This window comes from Choloepus didactylus, chromosome 5 (assembly GCF_015220235.1).
Source record: "Choloepus didactylus isolate mChoDid1 chromosome 5, mChoDid1.pri, whole genome shotgun sequence".
In the NCBI taxonomy this organism is placed as follows: domain Eukaryota; kingdom Metazoa; phylum Chordata; class Mammalia; order Pilosa; family Megalonychidae; genus Choloepus; species Choloepus didactylus.
In genome coordinates, this window is record NC_051311.1 from 13,269,233 (window position 1) to 13,282,466 (window position 13,234).

Here is a 13,234-nt window from a genome sequence, read left to right on the forward strand (position 1 = left end):
TTTCTGCCTGATCAAGCCCCTCAAATATAATCAGGCAGGTCCTCTGCATACTTTGCACTTAGTGCTTTCTCTTCTCTTTCGCTTCCAGGTCAGACGGCTGCTCTCTCACTCTACTGCAAAGCTTTTGGGAATCCCTCCCTATTTCCTGGGTTGGCTTCCTCGTTACCCAAATGTGATGTCTCCATCTATAGTTGTATTAGTTAGGGTTCTCTAGGGAAACAGAATCTACAAGAGATAGCCATAAATACAAGATTTATAAAAGTGTATCATGCAACTGTGGGTATGCACGAGTCCAAATTCTGTAGGGCAGGCAGTAGACTGGCAACTCCGATGAACGTGTTCGATGAACTCCTCAGGCAACGAACTGAACTGGCAATTTCAATGAACTCCTCAGGAAACACTTCACTGGTCAGCCAAAGAAGAAGTGAAGGTCCTCTATCTGTCTCGCTTAAAAGTCTTCAACTGGTTGGATTAAATCCAGCTGACTGCATTCTCTCATTGTGGAAGACATGCCTTTCGTTGATGTAATCAGTCACAGCTGCAGCCAACTGACTGATGATTTAATAAACCAGCCTTCTGGTTTCTTAACCAGCCACAATTGTCCTTGCAGTAATGGTTAGGCCAGTGCTTGCTTGACCAGACACCTGGGCACCATCACCTGGCCAAGCTGACACATGAACCTGACCATCACAATAGTCCTTTGTTATGTGGGAGCACAAAAGCAGATCACTGCTGCTTTTATTTATTTATCTATTTATTTTAATTTTTGGTGACATATATATGTAACCTTTCCCATTTTAACCACTTTTAAATATAAGATTCAGTGGTGTTAATTACATTCACAATATTGTGATACCATCATCACATTCCATTACCAGAAATTTTCCGTCACCCTGAACAGAAACTCTGTATCCCTTAAATATGGATGCCCTGCTTAGACAGCTTCTTTAGGAAGGGTTTCTGGGAGGAAAATGTTTGAGACTTTATAGTCTGAGAATATCTACACACTTAAATGAACCTTTGCTGAGCATAGAATTCTGTGGAAAATATATTTTTTTTCCACAGAGTTTTGAAGGCATTGCTCTGTTATCTTCTAACACACAGTTTTGCTGTTGAAAAATCTGATGCTTTTCTGATTCCTGTTCTGTGTAAAAGTGTTTTCTTTCTTTCTTTTTTTTTCTGAACTCTTTTAAAGATCTTTTCTGTGTTCATGGGAGCCAGTTCTAACATAACTGTCGGAAGCCTGAAAAAACGATGGCCCTCGTTTGCGAAGGCAATGAGGAATGCACTGTTGGGGGGAACCAGCATTGCTAGCAGATGGGTGGGGGCTGTTGTCTGGGGGCTGGGACTGATGGTAGGGGTGCTGTTACAGAACGGGGACTGCTAGCAGCAGTGGGGGCGAAGGCTTCTTGAATAGCAGAGGCCAGTGACAGCACTTAACCAGCAGAACCCAGGTATGCCTGGTTAACTTAGTGGGCAGAATGGTTGACAGGGAGCTGTGATGATCTACGGAGATGGCTAGAGGCAAGAGAGAGCGGCAGCCAATAAGGATATTGAATGGTCATATTTATTACCTTCAAAATAAATCAAGAATAGATGGGAAGAGGAAGGCCAGTTACTTGAAATGGAAAGTCATGATCCCTTGCTCAGTTTCCAGACCGATGCCAGTTCCCAGAGCCAGAACCCATCAACTGAAGGAAAGGCCAGGCCCCTAAGGGGAGAGACATGCAGTATCACAGCAAGTGTATAAAAAAAAAAGGCCACTGCCCCAAAGCAATTTGTGGCCATTTATTTGGGTCACCACATACTGGAGAAAGGAATACCTGGATCTTTCTTGAGCTATTAGAGACATGGTTAAGGTTGATACCCAAAGTGATGTAAGGCCTCCCGGTTAGAACTGGGACAAATGGGGGTCATGTAATAAATGAGGTACTGGCCCAGGTGCATAGGCCCACCCTATGGTCATTTTCCCAGTTCCGAATATATAAATGGAAGACACATACTTGGCAGTTAGCAAAACCCTCATGTTGGTTTCTTGACATGCAGACTAAGAACTATTTTAGTAGAAAAAGCCAAGTGAGAAGCCCTGGAACTGCCTTTCCACCCTGGGCAAAGTATTAAATAAAAACAATGTCAGACTATATCGATGACATCATGTTAGTTGGACTGAGGGCGAGAAGTGGCAGGAACCAGGAACTGCGATAGCCCTTTCCCCAGGTTTATGTGGAGGCCCCAGGCCTGGCTAACAGTGGGACGGCCTGTTTCCAAGGAGCAAGGGGGAGCAGCTCTTGGCCATAGCCACACCATAGCAGTTCTAATTTCTGTCAGTGCTGCCTTTAATTCGGGGATAATTCCAGCACCTAACTATCTCATTCAATTCCTCAAACAATTATTGAGAAGCTGGTACCTGCCCAGCACTGTGCAAGGCCCTGTTATGTCCACGTGGCTAGCTGAACACAGCACTCATGTGCACATCAAGTTTGGCATCCACTGTTCTGAGGCCCGGGGTGACACAATGACTTGGCTTCTTTTCCTAGCAAGAGGAAATTGGGCATTGGAGAAATTGGTCAGCAAAAGAATAGATGATACTCTTTCTTCTTAACTCTCAGTTCTTTGTTTTAACCTCCTCACCTTCTGTGATGGTTGGGTTCATGTGTCAACTTGGCTAGGTGACCCAGCTGTCTGGTCAAGCCGGCACTGGCCTGACAATTGCTGTGAGGATATTTGAGGCTGGTTAATAAACCAACGGGCTGGTTTGTTGGCTCATCAGTCAATTGACTGCAGCTGACTGATGACTCATCGAGGGGCGTGCCTTCCACGATGAGAGAATGCAATTGGCTGGATTTGGTCCGGGTGATCAGCCGGTTTGTTGGATCATCAGTCAATTGACTGCAGCTGACTGATGACTCATCGAGGGGCATGCCTTCCACAATGAGAGAATGCAATTGGCTGGATTTGGTCCGGGTGATCAGTTGAAGGCTTATAAGCCAGACGGTTAGAGAACCTTCACTTCTTCTTCGGCTGCCCAGTGAAGCATTTCCTGGAGAGCTTGTCGAAGTTGCTGGTTCGTTTCCTGAGGAGTTCATCGAAGTTGTCGGTTCGTTTCCCGAGGAGTTCATCGGACATCTTCCTCGGAGTTGACGGTTTGTTGACGGCTCTGCAGAATTTGGACTCGTGCATACCCACAGTTGCGTGAGTCACTTTTACAATTTGATAATCAGAGACATCTCTCATTGATTCTAATTTCCCAAGAGAACTCTAACTAATACAACTTCCATGTCCGTTTGGCCACTGAGCATGTTGCCACAGGCAATCCAGTGTCCCTGCTGTCTGGCCTCCATCCCATTGCAAGCAACCTCAGGATCAATGACCTCATTGGCTTGGGATGACTAATGAGTTAGTGGCAATGAATGAATGGCAATTTTTTTGAAGGATCACCTCCCAGTTTTGCAGGAACTATAAAGATGACCTAAAGAAGTGTTACAGTCTTTGAAGACCAGGTATTACCAGACTATTGGAGCACCTGCACTACAGGCACCTGGAGCACCCTATAGCAGGGGCAGGAGGAGGAGGGAATCACAGTTAGCAAGTTGGGTCTTAGATTTGCTCAGGACAGACCTATATATTCCTGTTATAATGTGTCCCTTGGTTAAAAGCAATAAATCTCCTCTTGGAGAAGCAGCAGGCATTTGGGATTATTTTGCCTCTGACAACCCATAAAAGGAAAGACAAACCTGCGTGATCCGGTAGGGAGGTGTTAAGGATGGAATCATGCCCCCCACAAAGAGGCCTTCCAGTCCTAAGCCCCAGTCCTGTGGACATGGACCCATTTGTAAACAGGGTTTTTGAAGATGCTAAAGTGAAGCCAAACAAATCGAGGTCACCTTAATCCAGTAAGCCTGGGGTTCTCCCAGGCACGGAGAATTTGGACACGGTCTGGAGGAGGAGACAGAGGAGGCAGATGGCCATGGGGCAGAGGCAGAGAAGGAGCTGTGGGTGACCGGCAAGCCACCACCAGCACGCTGAGGACTTCAGAGAGAGCTTGGCCTCACTGACATCTTGATGTTGAACATCCAGCCTCCCAAACCGCGAGACAGTAAATTCCTGTTGTTTAAGCCAACAGGCCTGTGGTATTTGGCACAGCAGCCCTGGAAAACTAAGGCAGAAAGAAGTACGTTAAACACTGAGCTCTGGTTCTAATCCTTTAACAGCCAGGTGGGATTAGGAAAGGTGGCTTACGGTGCTGAAGAGAGACAAAAATAAGACATAAGCACATAGTAGGTGCTCACTCATTCTTCTAATGAGTGAGCATTTCTACTCTCAATGGGAGAGTAGAGAGCAGAATGGAGGGAGCCTTTAGAGGCCTCTGATTCCAAGGCTCTGCTTTGTCTTAGGTGTCTACTTGGTGATATATTAAGAGGATAACAGAAACGTGGTGATAGTACCTGATTTGTCATATTATTTCCTCCGGGGAGGTTGCTTATTTAGAAATACTCACCTGGGCTGGCAGTCCTGGGGCTGGAGAGTTCCAGGGCTGCTGGGGGTCCCGTGGTGGCCCCCGTGGTTGGGAGGGGGACACCAGAGGACTTTGAACAGAAGGCGAAGGCCCCCAGCTCCCAGCAAGCGGAGGAGCAATTAGAAAAGGAACTCATGGGAAAATTTCAGGACTCACGGGAAACTGATTTCAACATGAGCAGCGAACAGGCAGATGGTGACCTTGTTAGTAAAGGCAGAGAAATCTGTGAGCTGGAAATTCCCAGGTGGTACAGAGCACAGAGATAATAATAATATACATCCGTACAGTAGATGTGTAAGAATAAAATGAGGTTACAAGCATAATGCATCTGGAACTGTTCTTGGTACCCAATATTATCTATTATTATTTATTGCTCATGTAATGGGACTTTACATATATTGGATAGACATGAGAATCAAGCATCAAAGATTTGCTCTTCGTCATCTTTAATTGTGAAAGAAAATTCTATGATAAAGTGGTAGATGATGAACATTAATATATGTTGTTAGAGCACATAAATATGGACAGGTGAATAATTTACATGGAAATTCAGTTGCTTCTGGTAGGGGAAATGGGAAGGGCTTAAGTGGTGGAAAGAGGAAACTTCAGTTTTATCTGTGTGTTCTTATTTTGTTTTACTCTTTTTTTGATTAAAAAAAAAGAGAGAAAAGTTGAAACAAGTATCACAACTTAATGATAGTCAGTTCTAGTGGTAGGCGCAGGGGTGTTTTTTTATAGGAGTATTTTCACTTTTCTGGTATTTTCTAAACTTGTTAAACTGAAAAATACAAAGCATTTAATCTAAATGAAACAAAATAAAAAAAGCATTGGTTCCAGGAAGCAGGTTGACCAGTGAGGACAACCAGGAAAACAGGACGGTTTTTCTACCAGCACTTTCCATGCACGTTTTCCCAGAAGACACAGAAAACAGCAGAGATGAACTGTTACAAGGACTCGAGGAGAAAATTGGAGGGGGCTTTTCACCACTGAAGATGGCACTTGTCTCTGGCTTTTCTAGGTAGAAATCTCTCTCAAGTTTTCCACTCTTTCACATTTTACTTGATGAGCATTAGCTCCTAGTAACACGTATACAACATAAAATTTTCCCTTTTGACCACAACAAATATATAGTTCAGTGCTGTTAATTATGTTTCTATTTGGGGTGATGGAAAACTTTTGGTAATGAATAGTGGTGGTGGTAGCACATTGTTGATTAACATTTTTCAAAGACTTTTTCGGTTAATATAATTTACTTTACTGATGTTTGTTTTTATTTTCAGGAATTTCACCAAATGGAGCAGAGTGATCCAGGGGAAATGAAAGCAATAAATGAGATTTTAAAAAGAAGTACTGTATTAAAATATTTTTCTTGCTTCCTCAAGAAAATTTCCCATTGTAATGTGTACTGGTTTGCTAATGCTGCTATTTTGCAAAACACCAGAAATGGATGGTTTTTATAATGGGGGTTTATTTGGTTACAAAGTTACAGTCTTAAGGCCATAAAGTATCCAATGTAAGGCATCAACAGTTGGGTACCTTCACTGGAGAAAGGCCATTGGCATCTGGAAAACCTCTGTTAGCTGGGAAGGCACGTGGCTGGTGTCTGCTGATCCTGGGTTGTGTTCTAGCTCCTCTCTCAGCTCCTGTGCCTTCTTCAAAATGTTGCTCTTGGGGCATTTGTCTTCTCTTAGCATCTCTGGAGCAAAAGTCTGCTTTTCAAAGGCCGTCTCCAAAATGTGTTTGTAAGCTGCTGCAGCAAGTTCCTTCTGTCTGAGCTCTTACATAGGGCTCTAGTAAACTAATTAAGGCCCATGCTGAATGGGTGGGGCCAGGCCTCCATGGAGATGATCTAATCAGAGTTATCTCCTACAGTTGTGTAGGTCACATCTCCACGGAAATTATCCAATCAAGGTCTTGCCCACGGTTGATTGAGTCACATCTGCATGGAAAACACTCAATCAAAGGATTCCAACCTAATCAACACTAACTGTCTGCCCCCACAAGATTGCATCAAAGAACATGTCATTTAGGGGGACACATACATCCAAACTGGCACATAATGTATAAGGAACCAGACGTTTACCCAAATTCGTGGACAGAGCAAGTGAGTCCTGCACGGAGCAGCTAAGAAGGGGCTTCAGCCCTGTTGCCTGACTCTGCGCAGCCTCTTAGTCCTTGGGGTTTACTTTTGCTCATATGTAAAACAGGAGATAACAATACCTTGCACCACAGCCTTGCTGTGAAAAATAGCATAAGGCAAGGCAACGTTTGGGAAAGTTCTTTGAAAATAGCAGTTACCCAAACGCTGAGTAATTTTGTGACATACCTCTTCTGTTCCAACTTGCTCACGCAGGGCTAGTCACCTACTTTCCCCCAGGGGAAAAGGGCCCTCTGTTTAATTTGATCTTCTGATATTTTTGGAGATTAAATTAAAAATCCTTATTGGCTCCAACTTTCTTCTAGTGGTTTCTAAGCTTCAGGTGGCCTTTGCTTGCCTCACCATTGTCCACCAAGCTAAATGACTGTTTTTTTTTCTTTGTTTTTTGTTTTTTTTGAGTTAAGGTAGTGTCTGCCAGTTTTCTCTGCTATGAAGCAACTTGTTTTTCCTTTAGAAGTAAAAAAATAATTTGTGGGGAGATTCTTTGAGACCATGTAAATAGTCACAAGTTTTAGCATCCACTTATGCTTTCTAATTCTGTCATATCTTCTGTATTTATTGGGTGGTGCTCTATTGTAAGGAAGTGCTTTCCCTTTCCCCCATTTATCTGTTCATTTATTCTTTGACATCAATATGAACTCATGGACTGTTAACTCTGTGCCATGGGTTTTAATCCACTACCATCTACTTATTTGGATGTTCAAATTGTACCCACTTTGGCCAATGGGTGCTCCACACTGGTTCCTCTATCTGTTGACATATCTCCATGATTCCTTGCATTTTCCTTCCTTTCCAGCATAACAAGATGCTTTTCTATCAATGTGGGGACCCAGGGCCTGGGCCCCTCCCCTCTATAGTGCTTTCACGTGGCTGCCTACTTGGCCAAGACAGGGCAGGAAAAAATGTATTGTTAACAAAGCACTGAAAGTCCCCTCCCCCGATCACTGTTAGTAACAAATCTCCACACTCTTGTGTGACAAAACCCTGCTGAAACTCTGTTCTCACACCCTCCTTGTCCTAACCCTTATAAACTACTCCCTGGTACCCCCTGCTTTTGCAGAGCACTAACTTTCATCTTTCTCGGCCTGTCGCCACCGTGAAACAAATCATCTCCTGTAAGTCAGTCCTATTAAATTCATCTCTAACTCTGTGCTTGGCGTGTTCTTCATTCTGGGGACAAAGCTCAGTTGAAACAACCAAATTATCCATTTTCATCTGGCAGAAGAGGCTGAAATTGGTTTGGCTTTCAAAACTCAACAAGGAATCAAATAAACCCACACATCTCAGGCTCCCGAAGGGTTTCTGCTTTCTGGCAACTGTGGCTTTGGGGAAAGAGAGCTTGTGCTGTCCTGAGATTGTGGGTCCCAGGCAGCATCAGGGCCAGAGATGGGATTTGTCAAGAATTATCAGGAGCCAGTTCTGCATCTTCCCAAATGTTCCTGACAGATAAAGGCCTCTTTGGGTCTCTTAGTACATATATACTGTTCCCACGCAGCTGGGACTTAACCTGTTCTTCTTTTGGGAGTTTTGGGCAAAGTCATGTTTATATCCAGAAATGGCCTCCTCCCTCCCTATTTGCGGTTTCCAGCACATTGGTTAATTGCACTGTGTTAGCAGGGATCCCCAAAGTGTCCTCTGTGAGGTGGGAAAACTCAGTGCTGCCATCTTAAGCCAATTGACAGCAGATTACCCCGGGGTGGTCTAACTCCTTGCTACTCAAAGTGGGGTTCACAGACCAGCCGCATTAGCGTCCCCAGTAGAAATGCAGAATCTCGGGCCCATCACAGATCTGCTGAACCAGAGTCTGCATTGTCGCAAGATCCCCAGAAGATTCATATGCACATTCCTAGGTTTGAAGAGTGCTGCTCTAACAGACCAGCCTATCACCGGGGGCTGCAGATGCAGAAGGGAAATGAGTGAGGGTGGCCTGGGGACACGTGAGGCACCTGGGCGTCTGTTTCCTTAAAATATTGTCAATAGCTCTGGGTTTGCATGCATGCATGTGTGTACATATATATCACCACTTTTAAAAAGAGAGAGGGAAAACAAAACAAAACAAATCTTGCTCGTGAAGGCATGTGGGATTCAGATTACATATAATTACCATAGGAGAAAAATGTGTCCTTTCATGAAGTTGTCTTGAATTCTTTCCGAGTATGAGTGGTTCTGGAAAATGTAATTGGAATATACTTGAGTTTTAGTCACAGTGTTGACATGTTGGTTCATGGTTCTTTTGGTTTCAAAGTGTCTTTAGGGTTCAGATGTGGAATTTGGGAATGGATGGAAGGGAGACAGAAAAGGGAGTTTCTTGGAAAGGCTTCCTTTAGCCTTGAAGCAAATGCCTCCCTTGGATAGTTCAAACCTGCCTCAAGAGCTTGACCTTTTTATCTGGGAAGATAAGACCGCCTGCTTTTGTGCTTGCAGTGCCCTCATTTCCTAGCAGCTTCTCTATACGCTGGCTGTGCGCTTTCTCCTAACACGCTGATGCCCACAGGTGGGGGCTCCCTCTGCCCAAGTGCTGGGGACCCTCACAGTGCAGGGGCCCTGGAGGGGAGCTAGACTAGCTGCCCCTTTACCCCAGTCCTGAGGGTTGGCCACAGAGGCTCAGGGTTTGCACCTCTCTGCTTATCACGGCGCCTGGGCTGTCGGGAATGAAGCCAACTGGGGAGGTTGGTTGGATGTCGCAATGCGAAGGGCTTGAGCTCCTTGCACTGTTGTGAAAACTTATTCCTGTGAGTTGGAACTGGAAGCCTTGCACCATCGATGTGTCAATGTAGATCTCAAAGCCGGTGATGTCTGCTTATTCTGCAAGCCAGGCTGGACGCCATCATTCCTGACTACTAGGAATCCAGGAAGGGGTGCTGTGGGGTTGGGGTGCATTTGTGTGTGTGTGTGTATTGGGGGGAAGTTTTATCCCAATACCAGTAACAGGGAGAAATTCAGAGTAGAAACTTGTAGAATTAAGGGGATCTTAGAAATCCAATCCCCAAATTTTGAAAATGAGGAAACTGAGGCTCAAAGATTTTAAAGGAAATGTCCAAGGTGACACAGCCAGTTCCTGGCAGACCAGCTCTTTTATCCTGGAGCACCTGAGTCCTAGACGAGTGGGGCTCTCACTCTTAGCCATCCCTCCACATTTTCAACTTTTATTCTGATAGAAAGGACTTTTGTCACTTCTTTTTTGACAAAAAGAAAATAGCTGTTCTAAGCAACTTACTAATTCTTTTTAAATGCCATCTTTTACTAGTATAAGAAGTTCTAGCACTTTCTCACTATAAAGAATTTTTGACTGTCTATGTTTCATGTTTCCTACTCAGAGAACTGTGGTTCACCTATCATGTGATGGACGTTCCATTGCTTTGTTTCGATTTTCACTTAGTGCTGGGGTAGCTACATATCCACTTCTCCTGTTAAGGTTAGTTTTCCAACTTTGAGGATGCATAAAGAGAAAATTTTCACTCTTCTAACAAGTGATGTTTTAGCCTCATAATTGATTATCTATTAAACCTCAAGTATTTAACATAATATTAATAATTACATAAAAATAATGTTTGAATTCTACATAGAAGTGAAAAGATGGGAGAAGAATTCTGGTCAAAGATAAAAGACCCTGTCTTTGGAGAAAAGTGGCATTCTGAGGCATTTCCTTCTGGTTCTCCAGTGAACTGATGAAGGAACATGAAAAAGAGGAAAATCTCCATAACAGTGCAGGAAATTAGCAAAGAGTTCCATCTGTATATTAGAAACTCAATTTCCTGTCTTGAGCAGCAGCAGCGTCCTTGAGAAACAAGTGGAGGAAATTTTATCAGAACACTTTAATTTGAACAGACAAGGACTGAAGTGAAAGTAGGACACTTACTCATTCAATAAATCTTTATTGAGCACTTCCTGTGCGCCAGACACCGTCTTGTTTAGAGATAAAATTCTCTCTCCGATGGAACTTAGATTCTAGCAGGGGAGATGGAAAAGTGAAGGGTTGCCCAGAGTAGGCCTCATTGAATGAAGGTTTGGAGGAGTCGAGGGAGAGGCCAGGAGGCTGTCTGGAGGGGTGAGTGTCCCAACAGGAGCCAAGGCCCTGGGGCAGGAACAAGGAACGGGCATCCTGGGGGCCAGAGAGGAGTGAGCAAGGGAAACGTATCAGGAAAGGAGCATAGAGATAGTCAGGCCTAAATTCTGCAGGGCCTTATAGACCATTGCAAGCACAATGGCTTCTGGAATCAGGAAGAAATGCAGCCCGCTCCGTATATGCGATATCACAGTGCAGGTGAGCCATGGAAGCTTTAGGAGACTTAGAGCTGCTATGCAAAATTTGACCAACTTTTTCTTGGGTGCACCAAGGATGACCAAGTAGTACCCCAATAATGCTCAGGAATAAAGGTGGGATGACGCACCTCAGGCCACAGCAGAGATGCATTTCTGAAGACTGTGGTGGTGGCTGCTGAGGCCAGGAGCAACTTCACCGGGCTCCAAGCCACAGAAAGGGAGGGAGGTATCTGGGAAACCAAATGATCTTGTCTCTAGTTCCAGGGCCTTATGCTGCCAGGGTGAGACAGCCATTGCCATCAGGCTGTCTGGCACTTTGGAAGTCTGGAGAGTGATTAACTTTTGGAAGCTTCCTATCATTTATCTTAACTGAGATATTCTTTGAAAGTCAGGTTATCCAACTGTTCCAGTTTGCTAAAGCTGCCATTAAGCAAAACACCAGAAATGCATTGGCTTTTATAAAGGGGATTTATTAGGTTACAAATTTACAGTTCTAAGGCCACAAGTGTCCAAACTAAGGCACCAACAAGAGGATACCTTCACTGAAGAGAGGCTGAACACCTCTCATCTGGGACACCTGTCATCTGGGAAGGCACGTGGCTGGCGTCTGCTGGTCCTTTGCTCCTGGGTTCTGGTTTCAAAATGGCTTTCTCCAAAATGTCTCTGGGCTTCTGTCTGTCTTAACTTCTCGCTCTCAGCTCCTGTGCGTTCTTACTTGTTCCCACAGGGCGTTTCTCTCTAAGCATCTGGGGGACCTCTCTTAGTTTCTCCAGGGCAAACTCTGGGCTTCAGCTCTCAGTTTAGCATCTCCAAATGTCTTTCCGCATCTCCAAGTGTCTCCAAGTGTCTGTGTCATCTCTTTGCTTCTCTCCAAAATGTCTCTCTCAGATTCTCTGAGAGAATCCTTTCTGTGAGCTCTCTTACAGTCCTCCAGTGAACTAATTAAGACCCACCCCGCATGGGTGTCACCTCATCTCCATGGAAATGATCTAATCAAAAGGTCTCACCTACAGTTGGGAGAGTCACATCTCCATGGAAACAACCTAAACAAAAGTTTCCACCCTAATCAAAAGACTAATAAGTCTGCCCCCATAAGATTGAATTAAAGAACTTGGCTTTTGTGGGGGACATAGTACATTTAAACTGGCACACCAACCAAAGTATAATTTGTGTGGGTCAGAAAGTTCTTTTGTCTCCCATAAATAGTTTGCCAGCTTTAAAAAAACATCTTTGAATTTTATTAGGCTACAGAAATTGCATTTCTCTCCAACTCCAAACCTCATAGATGGGGACCACCTCTCTCCCCTTCTGTGCAATCTGCTTCCATATTGCTAATGTTAAAGGATGCTTTTCTCTATGTAGTAGACACTACTTGATTCTGCAAAAGTGTGGTTTCTCACTGAAACCCAAGGAAAAGGAAACAGGGCCTGGAGACAGTTGATACCATATTCCTTCGATCCATTCTCACCAATGGACTTCCCATTAAACCTGCGCTGGTTTTCTGTTCAGACTCCCTGTCCATTGGCCAGTCTTGCTTCCGTGACTCAGGCATACTACTGTGGATTATTGCTAACCCCAATGAGCCTTTGTTAAACAAAACAAGAATTGCTGCTTTCATTTCCCTTCTGTTCTCCATTCTTCCTCTTGATGCTCTTCCTATTTTTCCCCCAGTGTTCTTTTCGAAGCTCAGTGGGAAGCTTGGAAGATTCTTCGGCTTGGAAGGTTCTTTGGGACATGTTCATCTGAAGGTCAGAAATGGCAGCTCCCTCGTGCAGCAAGGAATTCTTGCCAGTTCCTGAAGCTCTGCCTGAATCGCAGCATACCCAGGCTTTTCTGGGGAGCGGTGGCTGGCTGGCTCAAACTGGAGCAGGGTGTCTCTTACCCAAGTCAAAGGGGGCATAGAAGCCAGAGAGGCACTTAAGGGCAAGAATCTCGCAGGAAGCTCCAATTTGAAACTCCTATTGCCCAGAGTGTCAAAATGAAGGGTCCAAGGGAAGCCGTGCAGGTGGAGTGTGGAGCCAGGTGACTGGGGCCCAGAGAAATGAAAATATACAGAATATACAACAGATCACAGATAACTGTTTAGAACAACATCTGTAGCTCACACTTGCTCTCAGGGCCCAGTGATATGATTGGATGGGCTTGCTAGATTTAAACTATCTTTTTTGGGGGGGGGTGGTTTGTGGTGGTTGCAGAGATATCCACCGAAATTATTTTATCTCCTCAGTCACATCTTGGGTGTTGGTCCCAGCAGCTGGAGTTTTGGGTTTGAGTTCTGGCTGAAGACCATCACTATG

General features: G+C 44.5%; 1 long non-coding RNA gene across 1 annotated transcript; it reads left to right on the forward strand.

Annotated features, from left to right (window-relative positions):
- Window positions 1–3,132: 3,132 nt before the first annotated feature.
- On the forward strand, window positions 3,133–5,863 carry LOC119535003. The gene is made up of 3 exons (XR_005217149.1): window positions 3,133–3,192; window positions 5,354–5,534; window positions 5,797–5,863. It is a non-coding gene; the product is annotated as an uncharacterized LOC119535003 (long non-coding RNA).
- Window positions 5,864–13,234: the final 7,371 nt, after the last annotated feature.